This window comes from Ornithodoros turicata, unplaced genomic scaffold (genome assembly GCF_037126465.1).
Source record: "Ornithodoros turicata isolate Travis unplaced genomic scaffold, ASM3712646v1 Chromosome17, whole genome shotgun sequence".
In the NCBI taxonomy this organism is placed as follows: domain Eukaryota; kingdom Metazoa; phylum Arthropoda; class Arachnida; order Ixodida; family Argasidae; genus Ornithodoros; species Ornithodoros turicata.
In genome coordinates this window covers 2,110,654-2,123,153 of record NW_026999326.1, presented here as the reverse complement: position 1 = coordinate 2,123,153, position 12,500 = coordinate 2,110,654, and the positions used below count along the sequence as shown (strand labels likewise).

The following is a 12,500-nucleotide window of genomic DNA, read 5'->3' as shown; positions in this document are numbered from 1 at the left end:
GAGCCGCTGCCTTCACGCTCTCCACTATCTCGTTATGGCGGGCCTGGTAGCTTGCGGAAGAGGGCATGCAGTGGTCCAGCACGTGTGGAAGGGTCTCATTCGAGTGGCCGCACCTTCTGCATTGCTTGTCGTCGTTGGGAGCCCAGGGGCGCGCGCCGTTTACAGGGAGGAGGTTGAGGCGGGCTCGATGGATGAAGCGCCACTGTGCGAAGCTGGTGAATGTCCCGGTGCGGATGAAATGGGAACTGGCTTTGTCCCTGTAGACGCAGTCCATCACTTTTCCTTGGCTTGGAAGCTCCCGCAGGCTCTGGTCTCTGGCGAGGCTTAGCTGAGAGCGGATGATGGCCATTAGCTTCGTGCGTTGCGATGCGGTGATTGTTTGGTTTTCACGCGTGATGCTAATGTTGCCTCCTCCAGGTCCCACGAGACGCCTAGCCTGGATGATGCCTTTCTTGCCTCAGTCCATACGTTGCGGAGCTGATTGCTTCGCAGCCTGAAGTCTCCCTCGTTTTCGCCGCTCAGATACTGGCAAAGTTCTTCGATGCCACATTCGCGGCCGAGGCGCTTGTCCACGGTTCTTGTCAGGCTTGACATGGCGATGGCTGACACTTCTTGATCACGCGACGTTAGAAGCTTGAAGGCACTATCCAGGCGGCATATGTCACTGATCTCTGTGGTTAGTGGAATGCCGCATGCTCCCGCCTTGCTGCTGCTGTAGAGGTAGTCAGTGACGCAGACTTGGGAAGGTACAATGACCGCTTGATCAGTGGCCGCAAGGCGTTGTCGAGCCGTGACCAGTCGGTCTTTCCGAGCACGCCGCACCTCATGGCGAAATTCAGTGATGGATACAGGAAGGTCTTGATGGCGTCGATCCTTGCCATGGTGCAAGACAGGAATTCAGGAGCTTCTTCCCCAGTTCGATGGCTTCGTCCACTTCACCGTTGTCTCGGAAGATGTTGTAGCCGACGGGTCTTCCAAGGTATGAAACGATTCGAAGTCTCGTAGACATCCTATGGGAGTCCCGTCCACCTTGAATATGACGTCACGTAACCCGACAGGCTGCCGTCCGGAAATGAAGAGCGACCTGCATTTGGCTGCATTTAATTTCAGGCCGATTTGTCTCAACAGACTGGCGGCTTGGTCGATGCGGGCCTGCAGCCTGACTTCGCTGTTTGCCATTGGCGTGAGGTCGTCAGCGTAAGCGAGTATGTTATGGCCGCTGGACGTGATCCTGTTTGTGTCTTGGATATCACGCACTATTGGGTCAATGACCAGGTTAAAAAGTAGTCCACTCAATGGGCAACCCTGGCGGATCCCGGCACGTATTTCGATGGCGTCAGTGGGACCCTGGCAGGTTACCACCCTGGTGACGTTGTCCCTGTAGAGGTCCCGTACAATCTCGGTGATCACATCGCCGGCTCCGCTTCCGCTGACAGCGTCCACTATCGCAATGTGAGGCACAGACCCGAAGGCGTTAGAAAGGTCGAGGAACGCAGCACAGAAGTCCTTTCTTCCAGCTCTGGCGGCGTCTATGTGTTCCTGGAGCACGAAGTTGTGCTCGAAAACGCCATCGTGGGGGAGAAACCCTTCTGGCACTTGCTCAGAACGTCGTTCTCGAGGAGCCATGACTGCAGCCGCACAGCCAAGCATCCAGTATAGAGCTTGTTGATTGTTCTTGATAGGGATATTGGCCTCCAGTTGTGGATATCGTTGGGGTCCCCTTTTTTCGGGATCAGGATGGTCCTCGACGAGCGCCATATGTCCGGTATGCGTCGATACTTAAGGCAGATGTTGAAGACCGTAGCCAGGAAGTCACATTCAGGATCGGCGGACATCCAGTGCTTGTAGGTGAGTAGGTCGTCGCCGGGGGCGGTGCTCTCACACTTGCGTGCCTTCATCTTCACTTCAGCCGCCGTGAAGCGACCTAAGTTCATTTGTTCTTCGGGACGGTCACGCTGCCTCAGTATGTGTGTTGATGACGCTTTTCTGCCCAGGTCTCCGGAAGTAGGATTCGATGTCCGTGCGCTGGATGCTGCATCTGGTGGGCTTGCCTTCGGTGATGAGGCGGACGGCCTGTCGTCGGTTTCTGCGGTAGAGACGCTGGATCTGACGGGGATTTTCCGGTTCACGGCTTTCCGTTGTCGTCCTTCATCACTCGGGTCCGGGATGTGCATGGCGCTCCTTATGTCCGCGGTTGCAGCTTCGAGACGTGCCTCGAACGTTCTCCAGTTTTCTTCAGACTCCGCTTCACGTAGAATAGTTTTCATTGCTGGCTTGTGCGGGGCAAGGCTGAGCATGGGCAGCAATTCTTTCTGCATTACCGTGTCCTCCATGTTGACGTCGTTGCCGCAGTTCCCGTCTGTTTCGGTTGCGCCGTCGTTGCGGTTAGTCTCTTGAGGCTCCACGTCGTTATTGTTGCCGTGGGGCGGTGACGTACAGACGGGCCGTGGTAAATCGTTGCCTTCACCGCTGTCGTAGATAGGTCCCTCCGCCTCACTATGGCTGGACATGATGATCAACGTGCTCACTGATCGTCGTCTGGGGCATGACTTGTGTTGACTGCGTCCCCCACTGCACCTGCTGGTTCCTGCTCGTCGGTGGTGTCGCCCTGTACCGAGGGGATTGCAGAATGGAAGTCAGGAGTCCGCGGTGTTGTGTTGTGCCCGTCGCTAATGGCGCACTCCGTGCTTTCTTCATGTCCTGTGATATTCACCGAGTCCGGGCAGCGGGATAGGCGTCGTAGTTGGTAGTGTCATGTGGCTTGCGTTGGCGTCGCTGTTTCCTTCTTCCTGCGCGAGTCCTGGCGCGGCGAGTTGCAGACCGTCGCTGGTGCATAGATGCTAAACATTCTGGTACCGTCGTATTGCGGATTTGTGCCGTTCTTGTCGCCCTTGCTTCTTCGCGTCGGTGCCATATCATATGGTTGGAGAGTCCCTTGCGGCTTGGGAATGATTCTTGGCAGACGCTGCACGTATGTCGGAACGCATTGCGATCTGGCTTGTCGTTGTTGAGACCTGGCCTCACATCTGTGGTTTTTGGGGCGGTTGCCTACGTCCATGTCACAGTCCGAGCAGTAATATATTATCTTCTTAATGCGGTGCTCGTGGACCTGTTCCAAGTGCCGGGTGAGGATTGTCTTTGGCTTGTCCAAACAGATGCCCTGAATGCATGGGGGCAGCCTTCTCAGAGCACGTGAAGAAGTCCGGCAGCGGGAAGTAGACGGTGAGGCAGTCGTCGTTTCTGGTCGGCTGCTTTGGCTCAGTGTTGCTGGTTTGCAACTCGTTTGATGCATTGTCACTCGAGGCTGACCCAAGGCTCGGCGTCCTCGTAGAGGACATAAAAACCGAGCCTTCCCCGTAGTGTAGAGGGCTACGGGGCTCCAGGTGTATATGCTGCAGGGTTCACCTTTCGCAGTGGCGTGTAGGTCTGTTTCGTAGCGCCGGTAGAAGCACCCCTCCGAGGTCCGCCAAGGGCAGGGGCTTGCCGCGCCTTACGACTGTCATTGGTGCAGGGCGCATCGTGGGCAGCAGTGGCGGCGGCGTCTGGGGCGGGCATCCTGCTAGCAGGCTGCGCAGGGGGATCCTTCGCAGGATCCGGTTGTAGACTCCTGCAGGGTCCGTCGCGCGCCATGGAGTACTCCGGAAGCGGCAGGGTGGCTGGACTGTGGTCCGACGAGCTTCCCGGCGAATCACGGATCCGTTGTTGAGGCCATGCTGTCGGGACAGCTGGACATCGCGTGGCAGGCTGCATTGGGAAGGGGCACTGGTCCAAACCCCATACAGGGCCCTCCCTTTGCGGACACTCAACGCCCTGAAAAGGGCGGTAGGCAGCAAGCCGCCTACTTAGTGCCACCTGCGAGGTGAGGAGAGTGGCTGCTTCGGGCAAGGGGCTATAAACCAAACCCCAACAGAGGCCTTGTCCTTGGCTGGCGCGCTAATCGCCCTGAAAAGGGCGGTACACGACAAGGTGTACTCGTCGCCACCACTCTCAGGCCTTTTGGTGATCGAAAGCACTACACTTTGATCTTAGCCAAAAGGCCGAGAAGCGATAAATATTACACGTCCATCTTACGCTCTGGTCACGGTCGCGGCACCTGCCTCCTCGGGTGTCACGTCGCCAAATTCAACATGATGTGGTGCGTGTAAGAAGCACTAGAATGATAGTCGGACTGCATGAAATGCGCATGTTAGCGGACGGAACTCGTGTTTCTTTCTCCCTTGTATCCGCCAAAAGACCGAGAAGAGATATACACTGCACGTCTCCCCCGTTTCGCTTCTGTCGCAGTCTCGCCTTCTACGTCCGCGCGTGGCACGTCGCCGGTTTGGGCATCGTGGTATATGGGTACGGAACACTAGGGTGTTAGTGCTAATGCATCACGGCCCGTGAGATAAAAATGATTGATTGGAAATTGCAAGAGAGAGAGAAAGAAGAAAGAAAGAAAGAGAGAGAAAGAAAGAAAGAAAGGAAGAAGGAAGGAAGGAAGGAAGGAAGGAAGGAAGGAAAGAAGAAAGAAAGAAAGAAAGAAGAAAGAAAGAAAGAAAGAAGAAAGAAAGAAAGAAGAAAGAAAGAAAGAAAGAAAGAAAGAAAGAAGAGAAGAAGAAGAAGAAGAAGAAAGATAGATAGATAGATAGATAGATAGATAGATAGATAGATAGATAGATAGATAGATAGATAGATAGATGATAGATAGATAGATAGATAGATAGATAGATAGATAGATAGATAGATAGATAGATAGATAGATAGATAGATAGATAGATAGATAGATTGAATGATGATGAATGATGATGAATGAATGAATGAATGAATGAATGAATGTGTACCCTAGTGGCCAGACAGGACATTTCCCAGTGGTTGTCTCCAGTGTGTTCTGTGTCTGCTGTAGGTTCCCTGCTTTGCTTGGTGTTGTTTCTACGCTTCCCTCTTTTGCCTGTCTCTGGTCATCATGGCTGATGCTTATTGATGCTGTTTCGGAATTTCTGTTTTTTGTTTTGAGACGGGTGGGCCACACCTGGAGGTCGTGCAATACCAGGGCAACCCTTGACAGTGCCGAGGCGAGCTTCAGACACACTGTCTCGGGCCAAAAATAAGATTAATATCGTGAGTCCAAATAGGGCTCGTATCAGATATTAAGCTGATAAGAAACAGAAGTTTATTCATGATGTTAGTTGCTTTATACATGTAGGATGGGTTGTTAAAAGTTTCATTGAGCAAAATACCACTCTATCAACTTTTTGCATGGTTCCTTTGGTGGCTTGTTTGGAGGTCACGTCCTGGCAACATGTGCTGCGTATATGTCCCTGGTGGCAGCGATGACAGAGCTCACGCAGAGTTTCTTCATCTTCTTAAGGTACCTTCGCGAGCAACGCGTCGAAGGAACCGGTCGTTTTCGGGGTCCCAGGACCCTAAGGCTCCGACGACTACTGGCTCGATGGTGACGCGCTGATACCTTCGTTGTAGGAACTCCTTCACGGGCTGGTATTTCGTGATTTTTGCGGCACGAGCTTCTTGCAGGGGGGGGCGATTGTCGAACGGGCAGGTGATGTCCACGATCACGGCCTCTTCTCCACGGGCGAGCAGGAGGTCTGGGCGCAGCTGGGGTGTCACCAACGGGGCGGTTCTCGGAAACAACGGTGAACTTTGACCCCGAGGCTGACTCACTCGCTCGACAACGGAGTTGTGTCTCGCCGTTAGGGCCCGGCTTTGGTCATGCAGTGGCCACACGACGTGAGGGAGGGTCTCAGCCTGGTACCCGCACTTGCGGCAGCGCTTGTCACTGTGGCTCCAGGCTCGTGCACCGTTAAGTGGAAGGAGGTTTAACCTGGCTCGATGAATGAACCTCCAGTCCGCGAACCGGGTGCAGAAGCCTGTCCTGAGGAAGTGGGTGCTGGCGGCGTCCAGGCCGGCGCATTCGACTGCCTTTCCTTGGCTGGGCAGGCTGTGGAGTTGCTGGTTGCGCTCTACGTCCAGCTGGTCGCGCATAGTGCGCATGATGTGCCTTCTCCAGCGCGCCGTCATCGTCTTGTCTTTGCGGGTGATGGCGATGCCACCTTCCAGGGTCCACTTGACATCCAACGGCGAGAGGCCTTTCTTGCTTCCGTCCATACATTGCGGAGTTCGTTTGAGGAGGATCTGAAAGGCCCCTCTGTGTCCCCAGCGAGGAAGATTCGGCATCGCTTGGCGTGCACATGGTCCGCAGGCGCTTCGAGACCGTGTTGAGGAGGTCGTCTGGGCTGCCTTGGCGATGCCAGGATCAGGTGATGTCAGGAGCTTGAAGGCGCAGTCAATTCTTGCAATGTCACTGGTTTCTGCGGCCAGCGGGATTCCGCAGCACCTTTTCCACTCTTTCCATACAAGTACTCATTTGCCGCGTTGCTCGGGATGTAAAGGGTCCTCTTAAAGAGCGGTCGCAGCTCGTTGTCCAGCCTTGTCCATTCTGTCTTCCCCAGGTTGCCGCATCGCATGGTGAAGTTCAGCGCTGGATAGACGAAGGTTTTTAGGGCATCCAGGCGCTGCCAGGGGGCCAGCATGGAGGTCAAGAGCTTCTTTCCCGTGTTGATGGCGGTCTCGATTGTTGTGGTGTCCGGGAGGATGTTGAAGCCTACCGGTCTTCCGAGGTAGGAGAAGCTCTCGAACTCCTTCAGGATGGGCATCGTGGTCTCCTGAATGTGGAACTCGGTTTCCCGAATTCCAACAGGCCGTCGCCCAGATATATGCAGTGATTTGCATTTCGCAGGGTTTAGCTTCAGCCGAAGAGTGGACGCCATGGCTGCGATCTATCAATCCTGGTTTGGAGGAGCTCCGGGGCTTCGGCAAGCGGTGTGATATCATCCGCGTAGGCGAGGACTGCGTGCTTGGTGCCGATGCCCTGGATGCCTCGAAGGATGGGGTCTATTGCTAGATTGAATAGCAGACCGCTTAGGGGGCAGCCCTGCCGGATTCCTCTTCGTACCGGGATGTTACACGTGGCCTCTCCGTTGGTGAGGATACGGGTGGTGTTGTCCGTGTATAGGTCCTTCACGATGGCTGTGAAGTGCGGTCCGGCACTGCTGCGTCCGACGGCTTCAATTATGGCATTGTGGGTGATGGACCCAAAAGCGTTGGAGAAATCAAGGAACGCCGCGCAGAGGTCCTTGTTGTTGGTCCTTGCCCTCGTCGATGCGGTGGTGCCAGATAAAATTGTGTTCAAACACGCCCATCATGCGGCATGAATCCTTTTTGGGAGGGGCTCAAGACTTCTTGCTGCTGGATCCATGACTGGAGTCTTGCAGCCAGGCAACCTGTGTATAATTTGTTCAAGTGTCCTCGCAATGTGTGATGGGCCTCCAGTTGGCGATGTCGTCCGGGTTTCCTTTCTTGTAGATCAGGACGGTGGTTGATGTCCTCCAGGTGTCCCGGCCACACGCTTGTACTTCAGGCACACGTTGAAGACAGAGGCCATAAAGGTCCCATCTGGATCCACATCAAGCCAGTGCCTGTACGTTATGCGGTCATCGCCAGGGGCTGTGTTTTCGGATTTGGCTGCTTTTCGCCGCACCTCCTGTGGGCTGAAGTATCCGAGATCGACTTCAGTTGAGGCCCTTGGTCTTTCGCGAAGCAGGCCGGTATCGCACTCTTCGTGTTGCCATGTCGAGGAGAAGAATTCCTCTAACATCGCCGCTCGGTATGCCGCACTTTCTTTGACTGTCCATCACATATAAGCCCGCACAGCTTGTCTCCTGTTGCGGCGGTACAGCTTCTGGATTTGCCTTGGGTCGTCCGGATTTATCTCCTTGGGCGTGTGGGTGCCTTCTCTAGGGGCGGTAGGCGCACAGCATCTGCAGTTGCTCTTGTTTGCCTCTTCCAGGATCTGTTCGAAGCTGGACCAGTATTCATTTGTTGGTTCCAAGTCCAGTATCTGCTGCACTTAGGGACGAAGATTGACAGAGGAAAGTCCTCGTTGAGGGAAGGCGGCTGTTGCTCATTTTCCGGCCCCGTGTTGTTGTCGTCCGGCGTGCACCGGGCGCGTCTTCCTCCATTGAGATGAGGGGTGAGTCCAAGGAGAGCTCTGGTGTGGCCGGAGCGTGACGGTGGGCTCCGATTGGTGACAGAAATCTCATGGCTGGCTCCTGGTAGTGTTGCTGTTGTGCGCCGTCAGTGGTGAAGCGGGAGCAGTGGTTGCGGAGGCGTGGAGGTCACCGTTGTCTTGCTCTCGGACGGCGGAGCAGAGGGAGTGGGTGTGGCGATGTGCTGGTCCCCCATTGTGTTCTTCCTCAGGCATGGTCTCATCTCCGGGCACTGGGAGCGGGTCGCTCGCACGACTGCGGGCAATTCTTGCGGCTCTGGCTGCTTCCCGGCGATGCCATACCGTGAGGTTGTGTAAGCCCTTCCGGCTAGGGAACGACTCCTGGCACACTTCGCAGGCGTGGGGAAATGAGGTGTGGTTTCCTCCCTGCTCATGGTTCTGCCCTGGCCTACATTTGTGGGAAGTAGGCCGACTTTTCAACGGCTGGTTACATATGCTGCAGTGGTAGAGGACCTCCCTGATGCCGGTGGCCGTGGGCCTGTTCAAGGTGACGTGTCAGGGATTGCCTCTGGCTTGTCCATACTGCAGACCGGAATGCCAGGGTGCAGCCTTCCTCGGGACACACAAAATGGTCCGGAAGAGGGAAGAAAACAGTGAGCGCTGCGTCGCTCCTTTCTGGCTGCCGCGGCCCGTGGCACAGCAAAAGCTCGCCCGTTGGGCTCTCCTGCGTGGCTGTCACGTCTTCGAGCGATGGGGTCCCACAGAACGGCGTCCTCATGGAGGACATAAAGACCGCTCCTTCCCACAGTGTAAAGGGCCTGTGGGGGGCTGCGGCAGTAGAGGGCTCGCAGGGCCGTCGTTCGACGTGGCTGTTGGGGTCCTGGGCGTAGGGAGCGGAGCCGATGGGCGTCCGTGAGCCATCTCGTGGCTGCCCGGGATCCACGGCTTCCCGGGCATCCGATGCGGGCCAGCAGGCAGGCAGGCGGGTCCTGCCTTCGTAGGTGCCCTCCTGGGCGGGCAGAGGGTGCAGGGGTCCACGGCGGGAATCAGATATTAGATATCGGATATCAGATATTAAGCTGATAAGAACAGAAATGAATTTATTAAATAGTACGAGCATTATTTACATAATTGCATTATTTACACTTTGATCTTAGCCAAAAGGCCGAGAAGCGATAAATATTACACGTCCATCTTACGCTCTGGTCACGGTCGCGGCACCTGCCTCCTCGGGTGTCACGTCGCCAAATTCAACATGATGTGGTGCGTGTAAGAAGCACTAGAATGATAGTCGGACTGCATGAAATGCGCATGTTAGCGGACGGAACTCGTGTTTCTTTCTCCCTTGTATCCGCCAAAAGACCGAGAAGAGATATACACTGCACGTCTCCCCCCGTTTCGCTTCTGTCGCAGTCTCGCCTTCTACGTCCGCGCGTGGCACGTCGCCGGTTTGGGCATCGTGGTATATGGGTACGGAACACTAGGGTGTTAGTGCTAATGCATCACGGCCCGTGAGATAAAAATGATTGATTGGAAATTGCAAGAGAGAGAGAAGAAAGAAAGAAAGAAAGAAAGAAGAGAGAAAGAAAGAAAGAAAGAAGAAGGAAGGAAGGAAGGAAGGAAGGAAGGAAGGAAGAAAGAAAGAAAGAAAGAAAGAAAGAAAGAAAGAAGAAGAAAGAAAGAAAGAAAGAAAGAAAGAAAGAAAGAAAGAAAGAAAGAAAGAAAGAAAGAAAGAAAAAAAGAAAGAAAGAAAGAAATAAAGAAAGAAAGAAAGAAAGAAAGAAAGAAAGAAAGAAAGAAAGAAAGAAAGAAGAAAGAAAGATAGATAGATAGATAGATAGATAGATAGATAGATAGATAGATAGATAGATAGATAGATAGATAGATAGATAGATAGATAGATTGATTGATTGATTGATTGATTGATGATTGAATGAATGAATGAATGAATGAATGTGTACCCTAGTGGCCAGACAGGACATTTCCCAGTGGTTGTCTCCAGTGTGTTCTGTGTCTGCTGTAGGTTCCCTGCTTTGCTTGGTGTTGTTTCTACGCTTCCCTCTTTTGCCTGTCTCTGGTCATCATGGCTGATGCTTATTGATGCTGTTTCGGAATTTCTGTTTTTTGTTTTGAGACGGGTGGGCCACACCTGGAGGTAGTGCAATACCAGGGCAACCCTTGACAGTGCCGAGGCGAGCTTCAGACACACTGTCTCGGGCGAAAAATAAGATTAATATCGTGAGTCCAAATAGGGCTCGTATCAGATATTAAGCTGATAAGAACAGAATTCGTTTATTGCATGCACTTTTACATTATTTTTGTAATATACATCAAGAATAATAGGAGCTCTTGTGGAAAAAAAAAAGGGTTTGAAAGGTGTGGGCTATTTACAAGCTGCTTTGCTCTGGTGGGGAGCCCTGTTACATGCGTGAAATAGATGTCCCTGGTGGCCGCGATGACTTCACTGACGCACAGCTTCTTCATCAAGCGGAGATATGTCTTGGAGCAGATGGGTGCGAGGGCCTTGTCATTTTTCGGATCCCAGCTGCCAAGGCTTCCAATGATGACGGCTTCTACTCTGACTCGCTGGAACCTTTGTCGGAGGTGGTCGCGTACGCTCTGGTACTTTCGTTCTTTTTCCTGTCTGGCATTGTTGAAGGCCTCCCGTCGGTTGTCAAATACTATGGTGGCATCGTAGATAATTGCTTCTTCTCCCCTTGCAATAACAAGATCTGGGCGTAGTCCAGTATCGCCAACCACTTGGTTTTCGGAGATCACGGTATAGCGTGCCTGTGCTGCGGCTTTCACTCGTCGGACAATCTTGTTGTGGCGGGTGGTGTAGGCTGCAGAGTAGCGCATGCAGTGATTGGCCACGTGTGGTAGGGTTTCCTGTTCTGAGCCACACCTCCTGCAGCGCTTGTCTCCATTGTCCCACGGGCGTGCTCCGTTCAGTGGGAGTAGGTTCAGCCGTGCGCGGTGGATGAACCTCCAGTCCGCAAACCGGGTGAACATCCCCGTCCTCATGAAATGGGAGCTCGAGCGGTCGAGTGCGACACACTCGAGCACCTTCCCCTGGTTCGGGTAGTGACTGGCAGTTGCGTGTCCCGTACAGGACGTTAGCGTGCGGCGAAGCGTTGAGACGACCTTATTTCTTTGTCCTGGTGAGATGGTTATGTCGTCTCTTGTGAGTTCGGGTCCCTCGGTCCGGAATTCCATGTCACGGAGAGCCGCCGAGAAGCTTTCCTTGCCTCCGTCCAGATGCTTCGGATACCTGTAGATGGTCCGTCAAAGGCGCCGCCATCTCCAGACAGATAGGCCGCCAGGTCTGGCGCGGTATCTTTGACCTGGGCCCGTTTCGTGGCGGCGGTGTACAGGGCCTCAGATGCGAGTCCTGAAACAGCAGCGTCCGGCGATGTCAGAAGCTTGAACGCCGTGTCTATGCGACACACGTCGCTAAGTTCCGCAGCGTGTGGAATGCCGCAGGCTCCAGCTTGAGGGCTTGCGTAGATGTATTCAGTTGCTGCGCATTTTGGCAGGTGAAGGGTTTTCTTAATGAGTGGCCGGAGAGAGTCATCGAGGCGTTTCCATTCCTGTTTTTGTGATGAATCCCATCCGCATTGCAAAGTTTAGGCCCGGGTAGAGGAAGGTCTTTAGGGCGTCTATGCGCTGCCACGGAGCCAGCATGGATTCCAGGAGTTTCTGGCCAAGCTCTATTGCTTCTGAAATCGTTGCTTTATCCGGGAGGAGGTTGAAGCCCACGGGGCGTCCAAGGTACCTGAAGGCTTCACCTTCATGAATGGGATGGATTGGCGTGTCGTTCACCGTGAAGTGTGTGGGCCTCAATCCCACAGGTGTCCTCCCAGTCATGTGTAGAGTGCGGCACTTGGTCGGATTTAGCGTGAGTCCCAGAGTCGAGGCCATACTGTTGATCATGTCGATCCTTGTTTGGAGGTCCTCCGGTGTCGTGGCAAGGGGTGTCAGGTCGTCCGCGTATGCCAGGATGTTGTGGTCCTGATTGATTCCTTGAACATGTCTGATGATGACATCTACCACCAAGTTGAAGAGGATGCCACTTATGGGGCATCCTTGTCGTATGCCGGATTGCACTGGGATAGGTTCCGTTGTTCCATCAGAGCAGGCAATCGTGGCCGAGTTGTTGCTGTACAGGCTGCCGATGATGGTACAGAATCGTTCACCGGCGCCAGCGTGACGTGCTGCCTCTGTTAGTACGTGATGTGGGACAGACCCGAAGGCGTTGGAAAAGTCCAGGAAAGCCGTGTAGAGATCTCCCTTTGCTGTCCTTGCCCTATCCAGCCGTTCCTGAAGGATGAAATTATGTTCCAGGACTCCATCGTATGGAAGGAATCCTTTCTGGCAGGGGGAAATGACATCATTTTCCAGGGCCCAATGTAGTACACGGGAAGCGAGGCATCCGGTGAAAAGCTTGGCGATAGTTCGGATTAGGGATATGGGGCGCCAGTTGGTCATGTCTGAG

The 12,500-nt window shown here is 53.8% G+C and overlaps 1 non-coding gene and 2 pseudogenes across 1 annotated transcript; all 3 read right to left on the bottom strand.

Annotated features, from left to right (window-relative positions):
• Positions 1 to 4,995: 4,995 nt before the first annotated feature.
• On the bottom strand, positions 4,996 to 5,183 carry LOC135372916 (U2 spliceosomal RNA). Its single transcript, XR_010416171.1, has one exon. It is a non-coding gene; the product is annotated as a U2 spliceosomal RNA (small nuclear RNA).
• A 3,819-nt stretch (positions 5,184 to 9,002) lies between these two features.
• LOC135372949 (U2 spliceosomal RNA) lies at positions 9,003 to 9,182 on the bottom strand (annotated as a pseudogene).
• A 956-nt stretch (positions 9,183 to 10,138) lies between these two features.
• LOC135372899 (U2 spliceosomal RNA) lies at positions 10,139 to 10,346 on the bottom strand (annotated as a pseudogene).
• Positions 10,347 to 12,500: the final 2,154 nt, after the last annotated feature.